At 43.6% G+C, this 6,932-nt stretch overlaps 1 pseudogene across 1 annotated transcript; it reads right to left on the bottom strand.

Moving 5' to 3' along the window:
- Positions 1-1,170: 1,170 nt before the first annotated feature.
- Positions 1,171-1,855, bottom strand: LOC100962957 (annotated as a pseudogene). Its single transcript, XR_153195.3, has one exon. The product of XR_153195.3 is annotated as a 60S ribosomal protein L14 pseudogene (transcript).
- Between the last annotated feature and the right edge of the window lie 5,077 nt (positions 1,856-6,932).

The following is a 6,932-nucleotide window of genomic DNA, read 5'->3' as shown; positions in this document are numbered from 1 at the left end:
AAAAGATCATTCCAGGGACTGCACAGTAAAACATCAGTAAGATTGTCATTTTATACCCTTCACATAGAAAAAAAGTGAAGGCAAAACAATGCTAAGTATTAGAAAAGGTACAGAAAACCAGAAACTATCATTCATTTTTGTGGGCCATAACTTAATATGGCCACTTGGGAGAGCAATTGAACAATGTTTAGTAACATTGAAACTATATATCCAGCAATCTCTCTTCTAGTTATATATAATAGAGAAACTGGATATGTGTGCACAAAGAAATGAATATAAGGATCTTTGTTCACAGTAGCATTCTTCCTAATAGCAAAAACTTAGAAATAATCTATCAATAGGGAAACAGATGAATTGTGGGAAATAACTTTGTGATGGCCCATTATACAACAGTTAAAATTAATGAATTGGATTTAAGTGCCTTAACTCCAATAGAGCTGAAACTATTTAATGAAAAACAAACTACATTGTCTATGTAAGAAAAGTATCAATAAGCACCAAGTTCCTATATTTCTGGGATGGTAGAGGAGGGGGTGTGAAAATTATGGGATTTAAGGAGAAACAGGAAGGGGGACATCAATTTTAACTATGTTGGCTCGGTGCCTGTGGCTCAAGTGGCTAAGACACCAGCCACATTCACCTAAGGTGGCGGGTTCGAATCCGGCCTGGACCTGCCAAACAACAATGATGGCTGCAACCAAAAAATAGCCAGGTGTTGTGGCAGGCGCCTGTAGTCCCAGCTACTTGGGAGGTGGAGACAGGAAAATTGCTTAAGCCCAGGAGTTGGAGGTTGCTGTGAGTTGTGATGCCATAGCACTCTACCCAGGAGGACAGCTTGAGGCTCTGTCTCAAAAAAAAAAAAATTTTTTTTAACTATATTTTATTTCTTTAAAAATACACGTGTAGCAGAATTTAACATTTGTCCATTTGGAGTGATGGGTACGTGTTTCCTAGGTTATCTTCCAAGCTTTGTACTTAAAGAACAAGAGTTGTTCTAGCACTCTGAGAGGCCGAGGCAGGTAGATTGCATGAGCTCAGGAATTTGAGACTAGCCAGAGCAAGACTGAGACTTCATCTCTAAAAATAGCCAGGCACTGTGGCGAGCGCCGATAGTCCTAACTAATTGGGTGGCCGAGGCAAGAGAATCTCTCTCTCTTTTTTTTAAATACATTTGCCAACATGTCAAAAAGAACCTTTATTACTTTCATTATAGCCTCTTATGCTTTCTTTCCAGATGCCTTTGGAGCAGGTGCTTTCTGGGCTGGAGCCTTTTGACCCCTCTGAGCTTTTGGAGGAGGTGCTGCCTTCTGGCCTGTGGCTTTCTGGGCAGGGACCTTCTGGGCTGCAGCCTTCTTGCCTGCAGTGGTCATCTTTTTTGCTAGAACTTTAGCAGCAGCCGCTGCAATAGCAGAAGCACCTTAGCAGGTACTTTTTTGGGAGAAACTTTCAGAAGAGCTGCTTTTTGAAGCTTCTTAACTTCATTCTTGATTATTCTGTTCCTCATTTTCTTTGCCTTCATAACTTTAAAACGATCAAAATCTGTCATCTTTGCTTTCCTTTCTCTGGCTTCAATTTTCTTGGCCCATCTTGTGGCTGCCCATTTTGTATTTGTATCTGCCTTCTGCCAGGCTTGTCGGACATACTTCTGGTGGGCACTGTGTGGGAACCTGAGGATGAAGTCAGTGAGTTGCATGCATTTGAAAGGCATGGCCTGTCTTCTTACCTGAGTGCAGGGTCCATCAATCAAAGCCCTGTTTTGATCAATAACATCTACAATTGCTACAAGCTTTCCGGCATGAGGCCCAAAGAAGATGTAGGCCACTCGGCCAACCTCCACGAAGCGCCTGAACACCATGTTGGCAGCGTCTGGCAAGAGGAGAGCAAGAGAATCTCTTGAGCCCAAGAGTTTAAGGTTGCTGTGAGCTATAATGCCACAGCACTCTACCAATGGTGACAAAGTAAGAATGTCTCAAAAAAAAAAAAAAGAAGTTGTCTGTGTCCATTGCATCTGGAAACTCCCTGGAAACGACTACTTGTATAAGAGTGGTATATTTTATCTATACATGCTCCACCGGGACAAAAGTGTCAGCTCTGGTTGGATAGGTATAAGCTGATTGGAAAAGGCTGAGTAACCAAATCTTGCTATCTTTTTTTGTTTATTTTTTATTGTGCCTTTTTCTTTTAGATGTTTCAAATACATTAATGCCATCATTTGAAACCGTTTTCCCTAGAATGATGCCTGCCATCCTTATGGACAAAGCACCATATCACACAGACAGGCTGTGACAGTACTCCTGATAATCCCAGCTTTGGCAGAAGTCTCTGTGAAAGTGAAAGGAATTCCTAATCAAGCAAATTATTTTGTGTCATCAGCTAAGGAACACACTAAGTTGAACAAGTTGCCCTTGACCTCCTGGTTGCCTAGTACCCTCTGTCTGTGACAGGTCTGTTTCTGGGCAGGCCTTCCTAGAGCAGCAGCTTCCTACTTTTTCATGGAGGTAGCACCTAGGGCACTATTCCTATATAGAACTTGTGGTCAGAAGTCCTAATCTAGAAAAAGCAATCTTTTCTCACCCCATGAACAGTGGCAGTGAAGAAAACTGGGTGTCCCAGTCGACAGAGAAGGGTCAACTGGAAAGCAGTTGAGGACTCCTATTTCTTGGCTACAACTGATTATATGCCCTGTGGGACTGTTGCCAACATCTTCTGGATTTTCAAAAGAAGCTGGAAACTAGACTTTATGTTCACTTTTCAGATTAAAGGTGGCAATGGAGGCACTGTGGGAGGCAAGCAAAACATGTCTGCAGGCCCCATTGGGCCAGCAGGGCTATCAGCTGGCAACCTAGGTTTGTAAAGCACCAGAGGGACTTCACAGACCAAGAAAATTTTCCAGAAATTTTGGAGGTAGGCTCAAGGTTGCCAAATGTTTAATTTTACTAAGTGTCTTAGTCCATTTATGTTGCCATAACAGAATACCTGAGATGGTAATTTATTTTAAAAAAGAAAGAGAGGTTTATTTAACTCATAGTTCTGCAGGCTTCTAAATACAAGGAGCACAGCACCAACATCTGCTCATCTTCTGGTGAGGCCCGTGTGCTAGGTCACAACACGGCAGAGAAGGTCAAAGTGGAAGCGGACACATGCCAAAAGAGGCAGTGACCCAGCAGATGTCCTGGCTTTATAACAACCCACTCTCTCAGAGCTAATCCAGTCTCACCACAGGGAGAACTCAGTACCTTTGGGCCCTGCCTCCCAACACCAAGTTTTGGTGGGGACAAAACATACCTAAACCGTAGCACTAAGCTATTAGACTTTATAATTTCTTTTTCTTTTTTTTTTTTTTTTTTAAGAAATCCCAGCTGAGTGTGGTGGCTCACATCTGTAATCTTAGCACTTTAGGAAGCTTAGGAGGGTAGATTGCTTGAGCTCAGGAGTTTGAAACCAGCCTGAGCAACAGGGAGACCCCCATCTCCACCAAAAATAGAAAACCTAGCCAGGACATTGTGGCAGGCACCTCCCAGCTATGTAGGAGGCTGAGGCAAGAAGATTGCTTGAACCCAGGAGTTTGAGGTTGCTGTGAGCTATGATGCCATGGCACTCTACCCAGGGCAACAAAGTGAGACTCTGCCCAAATAAATAAACAAATGAATAAATATTTTTTAAAAATAAAAATATCCCAGTTACTATTAACTCTCACCATTTCATTTTTAAAAAAGAAAAAGAAAAGGCCATGATAGCACTTTAAAAAATAGGATGCACTGAATCCAAAGTTCCTTCTGAAACGCTGGTGACCAGATGTGTTTTGGAATTGAAAATTATTTACATTTTTGAAGGGTTAACATGTTGCATATAATACTCCATAGTAAAATGCAAAATTTATGCAGTGAACCATGTGAATTTTCAACTAAGTGGAGTGACAGCTGTAAATAATCCTTTGTCAGGTTTCTGCCAAATGAGTTTTGGTGCCAAATCCAAAAGACAAAACAAAAAAATGCTTGATTTTCAGAGCCTTTAGATTGTGGACCAGCATCAAGAAAGGAAAAGTGTTTTAAATGGACTAGGTCTATAAAAACCTTGACATGTTGCCCATTTTTCTCAACTTACTGTAGATCACTGGAGACTAAACTATTGGCTGGATATTTGGTACCTTCTAGTCTAGGCCAAGGCAAATGTTTCTATGGCTTCCCCACTTTAACCTGATACCCTGTTGCAACGGGGAGCTCACTACCACACATGGCAGCATTCTTTTAGATAGTAAATAAGCTTTATTTATCTTTCATTTGAGATGACATTGCCAACAGTCACAGATTTGCATACAAGACAGTTATTTGTCAACTATTTACAATTTACAATTTACAGTAATTTTTTTCCCCCTGAAAATGTAAGTACAAGGCCAGGTATGGTGGCTCACACCTGTAAGCCTAGTACTCTGGGAGGCCGAGGCCAGTGGATCTCCTGAGCTTACAGGTTCAACACCAGCCTGAGCAAGAGTGAGACCCCCATCTCTAAAAATATCCAGGTGTTGTGGTAGGCACCTGTAGTCCCCGCTACTTGGGAGGCTGAAACAAGAGAATCAATCGCTTGAGCCCAAGAGTTTGAGGTTGCTAAGAGCTGTGACACCATGGCACTCTACCAAGGGTGACAAAGTGAGACTCTGTCTCAAAAAAAAAAAAAAAGAAAGAAAGAAGGAAAGAAAATTTAAGTACAAAAGCTATGTAAACAGCTCAGTGCCTGTGGCTCAAGTGGCTAAGGCTCCAGCCACATACACCTAAGATGGCGGGTTCAAATCCAGCCCGGGCCTGCCAAACAACAATGACGGCTGCAACAAAAAAAATAGCTGGGCGTTGTAGGGGGCGCCTATGGTCCCAGCTACTTGGGAGGCTGAGGCAGGAGACTCACTTGAGCCCAGGAGTTGGAGGTTGCTGTGAGCTGTGATGCCCTATCACTCTACCCAGGGGGACTGTCTCAAAAATAAAAATAAAAATAAATAAAAAATAAAAAACAAAACAAAACAAAAGCTTCATAAATAATGAAGTACTGTGAGGCAGCATTTTTTAACATCAAGTGTCCCTAAGCTGTTCTCCTAGTATCTCGTAGCTGTGTTGCTCCTAGTTCTGATCTTTGTGTTACCCAGAACTCAACTCTTGCTTTCCTGACACTTCTTTGGTTACTGGAATGCATGTACCTTTCCAAGCAGGCATAAGGTTCAATGAGCTTGGTTCCCTCAACTGTTATTATTATGTGACAAGATTGCCCTCCTGGAGCAGTGGTGGTCTGTCAGGGCTTTCAAGAACAGCTCCCAGGGCTCGGCGCCTGTGGCTCAAGTGGCTAAGCCGCCAGCCACATACACCTAAGGTGGCAGGTTCGAATCCAGCCCGGGCCCGCCAAAACAACTACGGCTGCAACCAAAAAATAGCCGGGCGTTGTGGCGGGCTCCTGTAGTCCCAGCTACTTGGGAGGTTGAGGCAGGAGACTTGCTTGAGCCCAGGAGTTGGAGCTTGCTGTGAGCTGTGATGCCATTGCACTCTACCCAGGGGGACAGCTTGAGGCTCTGTCTCAAAAAAAAAAAAGAACAGCTCCCAGAAGGAACTAAACTTCGAAGAGTGTAGTGGGATTGGTCAATTCCAAATAGCTTTATGGCCAGGCATGGTGGCTCTTGCCTGTAATCTTAGCATTCTAAGAAGTGAGAGGATCACTTGAGATCAGGACTTCCAGAGCAGCCTAAGCAAAAGCAAGACCCCATCTATAATTAACCAGGTATAGTGACACTCACCTGTTGTCCCACCTACTCAGAGGCTAAGGCAGGAGGATCTCTTGAGCTCAGGAGTTTGAGGTTGCAGTGAGCTATGACAATGCCACAGCACTCTAGCCTGGATGATAGAGACTCTGTCTCAAAAAATAAAAAGATAAATAAAAATTAAAAAAATAAAAATGAGGGCGGCGCCTGTGGCTCAGTGAGTGGGGCACTGGCCCCATATACCGAGGGTGGCGGGTTCAGGTCCGGCCCCGGCCAAACTGCAACAACAAAAAATAGCCAGGCATTGTCGCTGGCACCTGTAGTCCCAGCTACTCAAGAGGTTGAGGCAAGAAAATCACCTAAGCCCAAGAGCTGGAGGTTGATGTGAGCTGTGACACCATGGCACTCTACTGAGGGCAATAAAGTGAGACTCTGTCTCTAAAATAATAATAATAATAATAAATAAAAATAAAAACGAAACAAGTAGTTTCTTGTCCATGCATCCTTGGGGAAGGGCATTAAATGTTTAAACAACCAACTCATATTGATGGTTCACATTGACTCAGAATCAAATAACTTCTCCAAATAGCAGTCTGAGAAATTGGAAGTCAGTGAGACTTTGGAGACAGGCCTTGAAGTACAGGAAAGATTTGGGCTTACTAGACATATTTCAAGGAGAGGAAGATGGGAACCGGTCAGGTATGAATGAATGGTTTCATGCAGCCTGGAGCTAGGCCTGGAGGAAGAGCAGAGTTTAGAAAGTGCATCAGAAAGTGGAAACTTTGAGTAAGAAAAATGGTTGAGATGAGAAGGAATGAGTTGGGTGTGCAACTGCCCCACTTCAGGGAAGAATTCATGCTCTTGGTTGTGAGAAGCCAGCAGTCTAGCATAAGCAGAAAGGGAATTTATGCAGTCCATACTGTATGTCTGTTTGTTTCTCTGTCCCCCTCTCAATTCCATCAAAAATTCCCAAAGCAGGCTCGGCGCCTGTGGCTTAAGCAGCTAAGGCACCAGCCACATACACCTGAGCTGGCGGGTTTGAATCCAGCCTGGACGCACCAAACAACAATGACGGCTGCAACCAAAAAATAGCTGGGCATTGTGGCAGGTGCCTAGAGTCTCAGCTACTTGGGAGGCGGAGGCAGGAGACTCGCTTGAGCCCAGGAGTTGGAGGTTGCTGTGAGCTGTGATGCCA

This window comes from Otolemur garnettii, unplaced genomic scaffold, assembly GCF_000181295.1.
Source record: "Otolemur garnettii isolate 467f Iridium unplaced genomic scaffold, OtoGar3 scaffold00015, whole genome shotgun sequence".
Lineage (NCBI taxonomy): Eukaryota > Metazoa > Chordata > Mammalia > Primates > Galagidae > Otolemur > Otolemur garnettii.
Note: the sequence above shows the minus strand (reverse complement) of the source record. Positions and strands in the feature narration are given on the sequence as shown.